Genomic DNA, 14,882 nt, shown 5'->3' with positions numbered 1-14,882 from the left:
CGAAAAAAAATACCACTATGTTAAAGTAGAATATGTCACGAAAAAAACAATCTCAGAATCAGAATGATAAGTAAAAGCATTCAAGAGTTATTGTTTAAACTGACAGTGGTCAGATGTGCAAAAAAGGGCTTCGTCCTAGAGGTGAAAATGGGCTGTGTCCTTAAGGGGTTAATGGACTAACAAGTTATTGCTCAGCAACACTATAAAGCTAATATTAAAAGCCAAATCAATACAAAATTGGTTATGTCATATTCCCTGGCCGCCATATACATACTTACCTCTTCCCTGCTCCATACAGTGCCCGACTTCTCTGCTTTCTCAGTGGCGGATGCTGCCCTGCTGCTGGGTTCTAGCATGCAAGTACACTGGCTCTTTAAGATTTTAAGGGAAAATACAGGTCTACAATAGTGTTGAGCGGCATAGGCCATATTCATATTCGCGAATATATGGACGAATATTCGTCATATATTCGCGAATATTCGCATATTCGTAACATTCTCGTTTTATTTTCGTAAATGCGAATAATTCGCATGTGCGAAAATTTGCATATGCGAAAATTAGCATATACGAAAATTAACACAAGCGGAAATTCGCATATGCGAACATGTGCATATGCAAAATGTTCGCATATGCGAATATTTGCGCGCCAGTCTCACACAGTAGTATTAGAGCCTTCTTTACACCACACAAGCTGGAAGCAGAGAGGGATGATCACTGTGATGTGTACTGTGAAAAAAATAAAATAAAAAATAAAAAACGAATATTCGTAATTACGAATATATAGCGCTATATTCGCGAAATTCGCGAATTCGCGAATATGCGATATTCGCGAATAATATTCGAATTGCGAATATTCGCGAGCAACACTAGTCTACAATCCTAGCTCTGTTATAGCTATAAAAAGGTTGGTGCCCGAAAGAGAACTGAAAAGGTGTACTTAGTTTCTGCTTCTTCTATATTGACCTGTCTAGTTATTTGACCATTTCTCTGTCTATTCTCGGTATTGACCTATTCCCATGACCTGACCCTGTATGTACTCCCCCTGCCTTGACCTTTTGCCTGACTACCATATCTGCACAAACTCAAAACTATCCTGTGCTATCTCCTCTCTACTACACTATATCCAACATAACAGCTGCGAATGGTTACCATACTAAGGGTAGTAATCAGCTTCCTGCTGCAAAAATGCACGCTGCCTTGGGGTAGTCAAAGGTAGAAAATTACCGATTTCTTAGACTCTTTTCCTTTGCTCTTTCAGCACAGAGGATTTATTGCAAGAGCAGGTAAATCAGTTACATCTTAGTACTGTACCCGGGCAGCACTGGAGCCTTGGTGTCAATGTTTTACCTGCATCCACATGGGTTATCTGGTACTTAAAGGAGAACTTTGACCAAAAGTTTTTTATTTTTCATTCATGCCAGGGCTGCACACCTAAAATAATAAACCTTTAGCTTACCTACCACAGCTCCAGATGTGCCACTGGAATCCTCCCATTCTCTGGCCCTGGTATTCCTTACTTGCCGTTCATGCTGAACGCATCACACTGTGCTCAGTTAATCGTCAACCACAGCAATGTCCCAGCAGGTGATAAGCTGAGTGGCAACATGATGTAACTGGTCTGCGTACCAGGAAGGAGGCCGGGCCCAGGCTCAATACATCACACTGGGGCTCATCCTATCTCTTGCTGAGGCCAGACATTGTGGCGGTTGCAGACATCAGTAGGCATTAGGACTTTTTAGACATGCCCCATTTCCATTGACTGCTATGCATTTCCAAATAGATTCTACTAAAAGAATGAACTTGTTTATTCATTTGGCAGAAACCAGATTGCAGAATTTTCTCTGTGGAAAATCTGCCGTGTGAATGGGACAGCAGAAATCTCATTCAACACTATGGTAATTTCATGTAGCAGTATCTCCAAGCTGAATTTTTAAGCTGGATTCCACTAGGAAATTCTGCTGTGTGAATGGACCCTAAGGGCTCATCTATACTCTGGACATTGTTCCATGTCCATTCTTGAAGCAGAAAATAACTTTCCATTGACATCAATGAGGCTTTGATGAAGATTGCAGAGAGATTTTGAGGCAGAATCCACACTGAAATCTGTTGAAATCTCCCTCAAATTGCTTATTGTGCACTGGTTTCTGCAGTAGGAAGTAGACAATTTCAGATTTTCCTCAACATTTTGTCAGTGTGAACCGATCACGTATCCGCATAGAAAATTAAAGGGGTACTCCAGCCCTAATACATCTTATCCCCTATCCTTTGGGTTTAAATTATTTTTATCAGATTTTTTTTTGAGAAATTTACAACAAAGGAAAGATTGGCCAAAGAAAACAACATGGCCAAGGAACAATACATAACAAATATAACACAGTTATATAAATGTTACTAAAGCAACCACTCAGCTGTATGTAGAAATATTAATTTGCAGAATCATGTCTTTGGATGTTGCGGATATTATAGACATATCCGGTAGATCATTATAGGTCATCTTGAAAAGTAAAAACTTCACATAAGCAGTTTTAAAGTAATTTATAGTCATACCTATAACTCTGCAGCGAAGAATAGGATTTTTCATGACTAGATCCCGTAGTCCTCCCCTCTCTCGTCACAGGAAGACTCACGATAAGATGTATTAAGGCCAGAGTACCCCTTTAAGAAAATCATTTCCTAGCTAAATTTCTTGTGTGCATGAGCTTTAATGGTGCTTAACCAGTACAGACAACAATCAATGATCTCTCATTACTTTGTAACATTTGCATTCTGTACCTGGGAACCCAACATTCCCAGCTGCAGGGAGAGACTCTATGTTCCTAGCATGGATTATGGAATATCATCTTAGAGTCACTGACCATTAGGCTGCTAATGGCTTGACTAGCTCCATGGATTGTGAAGTGTTCATATATTTACTTAATCTCTTCAAATGGCAACAGATACAGCTGGTATAGGTCTGATTTAAAGGGGTATTCCATGAAAAACAAAAACATTTTTTTTTTCATATCAACTGGCTTCAGAAAGTTAAACAGATTTGTAAATTACTTCTATTAATTTTTTTTAATCCTACCAGTAATTACCAGCTGCTAAAGTTGAGTTGTTCTTTTCTGTCTGACAACAGTGCTCTCTGCGGACACCTCTGTCTGTCTCAGGCACTGTCCAGAGCAGGAGAGGTTTGCTATGGGGATTTGCTGCTACTCTGGACAGTTCCTGATACAGACAGAGGTGTCAGCAGAGAGCTCTGTTGTCAGGCTGATAACTACTGGTAGGGTTAAGATTTTTTTTATAGAAGTAATTTGCAAATCTGTTTAACTTTCTGGAGCCAGTTAATATGAAAAAAAAAATCATGGAATACCCCTTTAACACCCTATGAAGGTTTTGTTATGCTGGTGACTGGTCCCTGTAGTTGTACAATGCATCCAGACACAGTCGATGGCTCATGTGCAGGTCTGACCCGGATCTCCTTTATCCATGCTCTTACGGTTTCCTCTTCCTAGGCTGTTCCTGGTCTGACCCATAGGATGTATTCACTATCTCTTTCCATTATAGAGGTTGTACACACATCCAAAACCTGTCTCTCACCTGTCCTAGCGAGGCAATCTCTATTTAAAGGGGTATTCCAGGATTTTTTCAATTTGACTATGCTACAGGCACTATAAAGTTTTTGTATTTCATAATATAGTGTCTGTACCTGTGTTTGATGATTGGTCTCGCAACTCTTATGTGATCTTTGCCCCGATGTTTGTTTATTTTTAACAGCATACAAAATGACTTGTAGTGTGGCCCGAGATATTACATCACTAGTCAGGTGATAAAAGGAAGCCTGTCTGCTTCAGTGAGTGGAGTGACCGCTGGGTTCATTCAGCAAGGAGTTGTAGTATTGGAACAGCTGGAGGCACCCTGGTTATAAAACACAGCATGGCAGGCAGCTAAGGTGTGCTTGAATGGGTGGGTGGCTTATGTGTAGGAGGGAGTAAAGTGACCTCACACTTACAAGCAAGGAATCCTGGGGCTTGGGTAGTTGGAGGAAGGGAGCTCCAAAAGAAATTAGCCATTTCACAAACAGATTGCAGCAATTTTGCTCCACTGCTCCTCCCTAAGCATGTCCATTACTGTCTAGTAGGTAAGTTCTAAAATCACCTTATGGTGGATAATCCCTTATGGGCTGTCCTGCCCACTCTATGGTGCTTGAGCAATAGTGTAATTTCTATAGCAAAAGTCTGTTTCCTAACTATTGATTCTGTGCTAATATCCTTTGTTTTGACCCATGCTTGTCTTCCTTACTCTGCTTCTGCCTGACCCAGTATACTGTATAAATCCTACTGTGTGTTATTTAGACTATTGATTATGAACTTGTCTTGCCTGGCATAATCCTCCTGCCTGTTCCTGACTATTCCACTTTGCCACCTGTCTGCAAATTACACCTGGACCAAAACCTGCCTTTGGCTGACTTCTTGCTGCCTTGCAGCGGTGTCTCCTGGTCCACTCGAACAGTAGCTGGCTTCATGGGGACCACCCGAGAAGTGATGGGAAGTCCAGCCTCAAGATGCTGGAGTGGGATAGAGGGTAAAACCTAGGTGGTACTTAGATTCTGCTCCTTAATTTGGCTAGTCATACCAGTTGGCTAGCACAGGACCCCTTGCTTTATTACACTATGTTTGGGAAAGGGTTCTTGTAGGCATACATTGTTGGTCACTTGAAATAACCCTGAATTAATGCAGCTTCTCGCATTTTTTGTAAAGTGGGAAAAGGACCTTCATATTCAATTGACTTTTACACAAGATGAGGTTTTAGAGATATTAGTGATAAAAAAATGATTACTTGCTGTTACAGGATCCTGACCTATACATGATGTTACTCTCTTTCTGCTGTGAGAGAGGAGGAAATCATGAGTGAATCATTTTACACATCTTCTGGTCTTCTCATCACCTTCAGCATTTCTAGAGATAGGAAATTCACAGATACCAACATTTTACGGGTCTTGATACTTTTTCCACTTAGACACACTCCACTGAGAGGGAAAAGATTTAAGAATTCGCTGCTCAAACACTTAATCATTTTTTGCTCAATCTTATATTCCACTTTTGTGAAAGTGACATCCTGACAATGAACATGTGGGGTTCTCGAGAAATAATATTGATTCAAAGGTGATGGCAGAATGTACAGCGTTAAAGGGGTATTCCAGGATTTTTTTTTGACTATGCTACAGGGGCTGTGAAGTTCGTGTAGTTCATAATATAGTGTCTGTACCTATGTGTGACGGTTTTCTCACAATTCTTCTGTGATTTTCACTCCAATATTAATTTTTTCCAGCATACAAAATGACTGTTTTCTCAGATTTTTCCCAGCTTGCAATGTGGCCGAGACCTGACTCACTAGTCAGCTGATGACAGGGAGCCTGTCTGCTTCAATGGGTGGAAGGATCAATCTGCAACTAATGCAACAGTTGGAGGCACCCTGATTGAAAATCACACTGATTTGAATGGATGCAGCTCATTTATGTTTCAGTGGGTGGGGTGGCTGATGTGTGGGAGGGAGGAAGATGGAATTGTGGGATTTGTAGTCAAAAAAACAAAAGTCAAACAGGAAATACTAGTTCACAAACAGCTAGCCACAGTGTTTAGGTAATCTCACAACATAGCCATTTAGCCCAAGACAAGCGCAGATCCTTCCTAAGCATGTCTATTACTGTCTGCCAGGTATGTACTAAAATCACCTTATGCTGGATAACCCCTTTAACTAGTGATAATATAGACACATTTCAGAAACGTTTTCCTGTCATTAGAAAAAAAACCTTTGACACGTCTCCAAAACTTTTCATGTCTTTATCGGTTGGTGTGTGTGGGTGTTCAGACCAGGGGCATCACTAGGCATTAACATCTGGGGCCTGGATACATTTTATAATTGCCTTGAACCTCAGCCACATTCCATCTGCTCTCACTTAACAAACAGCAGGGAGAGAAAGAGGCAGCGCTGTCCTTCTCTCCCTCCCTCCCTGCCTGCTTGACTGCTGCTGTGGCTGGGTATGTACAGTGCAGCTATCTGATAAGTCACCTAAACCCTTGACCCCTGCACAGAAACTTCATACTTGAGCTTCACCTCCTCAAGTCACAAAAACGTACTAGGCCCTGCTGCAGGGAAATATTTACAGGAAAAGGCAGGCCCCGCCCCCTGCTGAAGGGTGAAGGAAGTGCAGGTGCTGCGAGACTGGGTGTCTGGTTTGCTTACTGTGATGTCACTTTTTATCTTGAGTCTGCTTGGTGTGTGTGCAGTACAGGTGGGCATATTAATAGTATGTGTGCAAATTGTGCATTCATTTGTATATACACCGTGTATATGAATGCATATACAGTTTGTTTATCTATGCATTCATTTATATTCTTGATGTGTGCATAGTATGTATATGAATGTATGCACGAGATAGGTGTAGAAGTATAAGGGTACGTTCACATGTACCTTACTTGCTGCTGACTTTTCATGTCTGAAGTTCACAGGAAGTAAGGTATGTGGGAACATACCCTTAATACATATGGTTTGTGTAGTAAATGCCTTGTTGGGGTATACATTGGGTATGATTTGTTCAATCTGGTCATGTAAAAAGTGCATCCAGTGCCCCCTGTGATAACTTAGATGCCAATACTAATTTTCAATGGCAATTTGTAAAATAAAAGCAGTATCCTGATTGGTTGCTAGGGGGCAATCTTTTCTTAGGGCATATTTTGATGATTCTCCCTTGGTGTTTGTATGGCATGAACGTATATATATGGTGATGCACTGCTCCATGCTATACCAGCATGTAATGTGAAAACAGTGTGTTCCTTTTTTTTGTTGAAAGGAGGAAAGGGGGGTTGCTCGTACCCCTTATCTTTTCAATCCCTTGCAAGGCCCCTAGTTAAGACCCCTGACCCTCTAAAAGGAGCCGTGAGAAAAATGTGGCTCCATTATAAGTGTATGTGTCACGATTCGGCTGGCTGGAGGTGGATCCTCTGTGCCAGAGAGGGATTGGCGTGGACCGTGTTGGTGGACCGGTTCTAAGTTGCTACTGGTATTCACCAGAGCCCGCCGCAAAGCAACGGCTCAACCTCTCTGACTGCTGAAGATAAGCGCGGTACAAGGGAGTAGACAAGAGCAAGGTCGGACGTAGCAGAAGGCCAGGGCAGGCAGCAAGGATCGTAGTCAGGGGCAACGGCAGGAGGTCTGGAACACAGGCTAGGAACACACAAGGGAACGCTTTCACTGGCACAATGGCAACAAGATCTGGCGAGGGAGTGCAGGGGAAGTGAGGTATAAGTAGGGAGTGCACAGGTGAACACACTGATTAGGCCTGCTGCGCCAATCAGTGGCGCAGTGGCCCTTTAAATTGCAGAGACCCGGCGCGCGCGCCCTAAGGAGCGGGGCCGCGCGCGCCGGGACAAGACAGACGGGGAACGGGTCAGGTACGGGAGCCGGGATGCGCATCGCGAGCGGGCGCCTCCCGCGTCGCGAATCGCATCCCGGCTGGGAGTGATATTGCAGCGCACCCGGTCAGCAGGTCTGACCGGGGCGCTGCGAATGAGAGGATGCTGCGAGCGCTCCGGGGAGGAGTGGGGACCCGGAGTGCTCGGCGTAACAGTATGAAGCTTCTCTCGCGTGCAGTGAGTCAAAAAAGGCAGTGAGCCAGGGAGGGAAGTACATAACCGTACGCTTCCCCTAGCTATATCTAGAGATTAGTGGGGGTCTAAACACTCAGACCAGGACCAAGCAAAACATTTAATCCTGGAGGGGCTCAGCTCTCTCAACTCTACTAACAACAATCACTGTGAAATATACCTGATCGGGGATGCCAGTATAATAAAAATAAATGCTGTCACTGGTGCGTATTGCTATTTAAACTTAACTCTTAATTGGCATGCATTGAAACCAGATAATGGTTCTACTAGCAATCACATTCAGTTCATCAATAGTCAATGACATTGCAATAATTCAATCAGAAGCATTCCTGATGGACAATTTCTCTTGTCTTTTAGGTATAGTATAAGGTCACCCTGACTGTAAATCAGTTTGTTTCAATGGATTATTTATTTCAATGGTTCAGGATGAATGACAATGCCAGACTTTCTGCCAAGATTAAATTACTTTTAACCTTAATGTTTGAAGAATATAAGTGTGGTAACAAAACAAAGGCTCCTTACACCTCTCGGAGAGAGTATGGAATGTCCTCATCAAGTTTAGCTGCAATAGTCAGTAGGTTTAGGAGCTCGGTATGTACTGATGTTGTTGTTTATCTATATAGACATGAAACTGGCATTTCATATGTGATATCAGGGATGAATAACTGTATTAATCCTTTACATGCTTTCTTAATTTCATTACAGTTTTAGCTTTTAGTTGCTAGCATTAACCTTTGATGGTTATGGAGACAGATATTGTCATACCTATTAGATTAGTGATTACTTCCAGTAGCAATATGGAAAAAGTGTGCTGATGCCCATAATAGAAGTGATTCACTAGCATCTGCTTGCCCACTACAGATTGAGTCATACATTTAATTTATTATTATTATTATTATTATTTTAATCTTAATGTAAACCACCCTTTGAGAGTGCAATAATTACTGACTGGTGAAGGAACAAAGGTACATCATATAGTCTAGCAATATGCAAGATCTAATGTTTTCCCTTAAAAGGGTTACTTCGGCCGGCCTATATTTCTTGCTTTTATTTGATCACTTTTGTTTTTAATGTACCTTTACACTGGAGTGGCTATATTCCCTTTCTTCATTTTTGTATTATTATTATTTTTTTGCTTTACCATGTTGTTATAGACTTCCTGTTGCCGCGCTGCTTCCTTTTCTTTCTCCCAGTACTCCCCTGCGTGTTTATTTGTCATTTTTAAAACATTTTTTTACCTGGAAACTCCCTTTCTCACTTCAGTCTGCCCCTTGCTTCTGTGTTGCCGCCTATTGCATGCCCTCCCTCATTATGTATTCTATTTTTTAACAACCCCTTCATTTTGCATGTTACACCTCTGTTCTCTCTATGTTGTGGTTGGTTGTGCTGCTTTTTGCATTTTAGGTAAGTTAAACTACCTGCCTTTTAACTATTTGAACTCTTGTGTTACGTGTGCTTTTTGTGGTTAAACTTTATTACCTTTCTGTTATGGTTGGTTCACTTGTTTCATGCTCCAGACATCTAATGGGTTTGTTTGTTATTGTCCACCTATTTGCAGTGTGAAATGCTCTCTGCCTAGGAGTATGCTGTGCTCTGTCATGCAAGTACACTGAACAGTAATCATGTTTTGTTTTTCTGCTTATGGACTAACTGTTAAAATAAACTATACCCCAATATCAGAACAACCCAGACACCCACACACCCACACACACACACACACACACATCTAAACTTACACACACACATGCACAGATATCCACAGACAAACACTGCCACAGAACCTTGACATAAAACACATTCGCAGGGTTGTGACGATTGTGCTTCGTGGGTTGTGGGCATCAATGGGTGACCCCAGCCTGATGGGGTGACACCAGGTATGTCCTCATTCACATTCTCCCCCCTCCCCCATCCCCAGTTGCACAGCCTGCGGCATCCACTTTCGCTCTCATCCCCTCCTCATTGCCCCGATCCCTCTCTCCTCAGTTGCGCCACAACATCCACGGCAGGATTATCCTCTTGGCGGTAATACCCTCATCACCCATTGGCACCACCATCCTCAAGGATGATGTGGGTGCTAATGACAGGAGGATGAACCTGTCGATGGACAAGGGTTCTACTGCCCCCCCCCCTAGCAGAAGCACCACCATCATCCATTATCAGGATTATCTTAATAGTGTTAGCCCCACCATCATCCTGGATGATGGTGGTGCTGATGGATGATGGCAGTGCTACTGGCATAAGGATATTAGGGTGGTTATACTGCCCTGTTTTTTAATTTCTTATTTTAATGTAAAATGTTGCTGTGGGCTGGTTGTGGGTGGGTGTTTTTTTTTTCTTTTTTAATAAAAAATTACTTGACAAGCTTAATAGTGGAAGCCAGTCTGATTCCATCTCCAAGCCTGGTTAAAGCATCAACCTGCAAAAAATCTCTTTACAAATTAGCTCCTGGACCAAAAAATTTTTTATATCAGCAAACAAAAAATTCTCTAAAATAAAACTCCAGTACAAGCCCTTGTTAACATTTTATTTAGCAAAGAAACCGGCGATCATAAAAGTATTGGAATTTAAAAATAGTCCCAGCATACAAAAATATTTTAATTTTGATGTGAAGACTAAAAAAAGGGATAGTAGATTTGGAACATGGGTTTAAAAAAAAAAAAAGAAGTCTCCATCAGTTGCGAAAATATATCATAAAGCATGATCATAAGGCACACATGAGGAGACAGTAATGTGGGGTTGGGGATTATTCACAGGGTACAGTGTGGGACAGTTTTATTATGAGGGAGTGAATAGTGTGTGGTAGTATTTTATTTTGCTGATATAATGTATGTTTGTTATATATATTTTTTTGTTTTGTTATAGATGATCCAAATCGGATGACACAGTGAGGATCCATCACGCTTTTTATAAAGTTTGAAAGTGTGCAGATTAGAAAGGAAATAGCCCCACCGGTATGTCCTAAAGAAAATTTCTAAGTAAAAACCATAGTGAAGAAATCAACTACAGTCACTGATATTGGGCCTCATTTACTAAGCTGAAACCGACCAGTTTTTGCCTGGTTATTTTGGCGCAGAGTGTCTGAGACATGTCTTTGCCAGTGTGCGCCTGGAAATTCCGACAAACCCGACATTGCACTGTGAAAAGCCGAAAAGGGGTGTGGACTGTCACAAATGGGGCGTGGTCTGTCCAAAAGGGGGCGTGGTTTTGCAACCTGACCGATTTACTATTCAATTCATAGAAAATCCTATGGATCAATGGCTGGAAATATCCACCTAGAAAAACCTGGTCAGAAAATGTTCCCGACTTTTCCCAATAGTAAATAAAGAAGAATCCTGCAGGTCTGAAACAACTTTTCCCACTAGTAAAAACCCGACACTCTTAGTAAATGAGGCCCATTATGTTTTCTCTTCAATATTTTACATACTAGTTGTAGTCACTAGTGATATCTGCAGTTATGATGCTTAACACTAAAACTCCCACCATTACTTTTTCACTGATTACTTTGGTCTTGTTTTTATTAATTCTTTTAGGTGCAATTTTTTTTTACATTTACCATATGTGATGCTTGTCAAAGCACAAGTTATGGTAAAATCATAATCATCACACTCACCTGGTAATGTTTAAGCACCCTGCCATTTTGAAGATCTGAACTTATAGACTAATCTATGACACAGACAAAAGTAGTTCCCTCTGCCAAGGAACTCATCATAACTAGACCCGTTAATGAGTCCAGCAGTGACGCCACCTCTGTTTGATTGACGTGACTCGTCATAACTCTATAGCTTTGTCTGTTCAGGGGGGTGTCCTTGCCAGCCACATTCATTGGTCAAGGTAAGAGAAGTAACATGCCAAGGAGATTAATTATGGCTGCAGCTGTGACTAGTTTACAAGATCTTTTCTTCAAAATGCCTGGGACTAGGAGCGCTACACAGTGACAGCGATGATACTGATGTTACAATATATAATGCTTAGTCATTTGTTCTAGAGGATTAAAATCTGTTGATAATTTCCCTTTAAATGTTGTTTTTTTTCCAACTGTCCAATTTGGTGGCTTGTGATATATTTCTTTATTAGACAATAAGTGTACACAATGTGCTACACCACTGTCAACCGAATTAAGTTAGAACTCACTTTTTGTTTTATTGGGGTGGGGGAGGGGTAATACCATTTTCTAAGGGTACATTTCCCCCCAAAAATACACACACAGATATACACATGCACAAACACACGCAAATAGCCACACTCACGCACATCCAATCCACTGACACAATCAAATACACACACATACACACTCTCATTTACTCCACTTTTTTAACCCCTTAACGACCACGTAGGTAAATGTACGTCCTGGTTTGGCGGGACTTTCAGCACCAGGACGTACATTTACGTCCTGTGTATGACCGCGAGCATCGGAACGGTGCTCGCGTCATACACAGCAGGGACCTGCCCGTAATGGCCGACATCCACGATTGCTCGGATGTTCTCCATTAACCCCACAGATGCCGTGATCAATACAGGTCACGGCATCTGCCTGCGGCAGTGCGGTACTTTGAATGGATGATCGGATCACCAACAGCGCTGCCGCGGCGATCTGATCATCCAGCATGGCGTCCGGAGGTCCCCTCACCTGGCTCCGGCCATCTCCTGGGGTCTTCTGCTCTGGTCGGAGATCGAGCAGACCAGAGCAGAAGATGACCGATAATACTGAGCAGTGCTGTGTCCTATACATAGCACTGAACAGTATTAGCAATCAAAGGATTGCTATAGATAGTCCCCTATGGGGACATAAAAAGTGTTAAAAAAAAGTTGAAAAATTTAAAAATAAAAAGTAAAAAAAAAGTGAAAAATCCCCTCCCCCAATAAAATGAAAATTGTCAGTTTTTTCCATTTTACCCCCAAAAAGCCTCATTTTTTTAAATTAAAATATTTGGTATCACCGCATGTGTAAATGTCCGAACTATCAAAATATAATGTTAATGATCCCGTACGGTGAATGGCGTAAACGTAAAAAAATAAAAGTCCAAAAATGCTGCTTTTTTTGTCACATTTTATTCAAAAAAATTATTTATAAAAAATTATCTAAAAGTTTTATATATGCAAATGTGGTATCTAAAAAAAGTGCAGATGATGGCGCAAAAAATGAGCCCTCATATCGCCCTATATACGGAAAAATGAAAAAGTTATAGGTGGTCAAACTAGGGTGATTTTAGATTACTGATTTTGTACAAAAAGTTGCAAAAATTTAAGCGGTACAAAAATATAAAAGTATCTAGCCATGGGTATCATTTTAATCGTATTGACCCACAGAATAAAGAACACATATAATTTTTACCGTAAATTGTACCGTGTGAAAACGAACCCCTCCAAAATGTGCAAAATTTTGGTTTTCATTTAAATTTCCTCCCTAAAATTTTTTTTTTTTGGGTTCCCCGTACATTTTATGGTAAAATAAGAGGTTTCATTACAAAGTACAATTGGTCACGCAAAAAACAAGCCCTTATATAAAAGAGTTATGGATTTTAGAAGGTGAGGAGGAAAAACCAAAAACGCAAAAATAAAATTGGCTTGGTCCTTAAGGGGTTAAAAATTCACTAATCTAACCCTTTTGTAGATTAACATGGCATAAATTCTAGTAAATATGGGGTAAATATTTTCATTGTATTTTCAGGTTGGAAGTCCGAGGTTTTTTTTTCAAATTGGTTTACATTTTATTTGTCAAATTAGCACCCAGAAATTATATCATTACTCTTGTCTAAATTTTGGATCTTTTAAAATGTATTTATAGGGGCTAAAGCCAAATCTGGAAGATAACTGTCAGGATCCGGATACTGTGAGGATACTGGTGGTGGATCCTCTGTGTCAGTGGGGTGATGACGTGGGCTGTACCGGGGGAACGGAGTCTAAGGGGTTACTGGTTTTCACCAGAGCCCGCCGCAAAGCGGGATGGACTTTCAGCGGCAGGTAACCCCCAGGTCGTTCCACCCGATAGCGACTCAACCCCAACTGACGGCTGAGACAGGCGTGGTACAAGGGATTAGGCAAGAGCAAAGTCGGACATAGCAGAAGGTCAGAGCAGGCAGCAAGGATCGTAGTCAGGGGCAACGGCAGAGGGTCTGGAACACTGGCTTGGGACATGCAAGGAAACACTTTCTCTGGCACAAGGCAACAAGATCCGGCAATACTGGGAAGGGGAAGTGAGGTAATATAGAGAGGACACAGGTGTGAGCACTAATTGGGCCAGGCGCCAATCAGTGGCGCACTGGCCCTTTAAATCGCAGAGAGCCGGCGCGCGCGCGCCCTAGGGAGCGGGGCCGGGCGCGCCGGGACTGAGCCGTCGGGGAACAGGACGGGTGAGGAGACCGCTACGCGAGTCGCATCCCCACCGGTGACATTAATGCAGCGCTCCCGGTCAGCGGGTCTGACCGGGGCGCTGCAAGAAGATGAATGCCGCGAGCGCTCCAGGGAGGAGCAGGGACCCGGAGCGCTCGGCGTAACAATAACATAATAACATACACCATCTACCTTATCTTGTGTGAAAAAATGGACTCTCATGGATATCACCCCGATCAGGTAAAAATTATGTTTTCACAAATCTTCTATTTTATAAGTTTAAACCTCTCAAAAAGTGGTTCAACATATTTTCCTGTTTGGAAAAGACATATGGTTTGTAACTTGAAATTTAAGAATTTGGACAAAACAGTGCCACTATTAGTTGCAATTATTTTACCTTGCACATAATTTTGTGGGTTTTTGACTGTTCCTAAAAAGGGAACCACTCATCATATTTTACCCTATATTACGCTTGGCAAAGTATTACTTATGGTCATATCTTGATTGTCAACATCCCCAGGGGGAGCTACTGCCCCTAATGTTTTTGAAAATAAGAATTTAAAATCTATTAACCACCAGAACCGTAATTAGCACTCTGTGAGGGAAGCTACACTCACCTTATCATATTATTCGCCCATCAGCAAGGCCCCTCCCCTTGATTGATGGTGCGCGTCATCATTCTGCTCAATGAACAGATGGTGCAGAACGATTACGCGGCCCGTGAATCAAGACAAGGGGGTGTTGCTGCCAGACAAAGAATGGGAGTAGGTGAGTGGAGCTGTACGCCCAGGGTACTATTTATGTAAGTGGCAGTGAATAGTTTTTAAATCTGATATTCCCCACCCCCAGGGGGCAGCAGCGTCCCCTGGGGATGGGGAGGCTAACAAATGTACCCTATATGATGTA

The 14,882-nt window shown here is 41.9% G+C and overlaps 1 long non-coding RNA gene across 1 annotated transcript in view; it reads left to right on the top strand.

The window, feature by feature from the left end:
• Nucleotides 1-10,602, top strand: part of LOC130273382 (uncharacterized) — an 84,043-nt gene extending 73,441 nt beyond the window's left edge. Inside the window, exon 3 of the long non-coding RNA XR_008843976.1 lies at nt 10,509-10,602. This is a non-coding gene — a long non-coding RNA (uncharacterized LOC130273382). The remainder of the gene's footprint in view (nt 1-10,508) is intronic.
• Nucleotides 10,603-14,882: the final 4,280 nt, after the last annotated feature.

The sequence above is a fragment of the Hyla sarda genome, chromosome 5 (genome assembly GCF_029499605.1).
Source record: "Hyla sarda isolate aHylSar1 chromosome 5, aHylSar1.hap1, whole genome shotgun sequence".
Classification (NCBI taxonomy): Eukaryota; Metazoa; Chordata; class Amphibia; order Anura; family Hylidae; genus Hyla; species Hyla sarda.
Note: the sequence above shows the minus strand (reverse complement) of the source record. Positions and strands in the feature narration are given on the sequence as shown.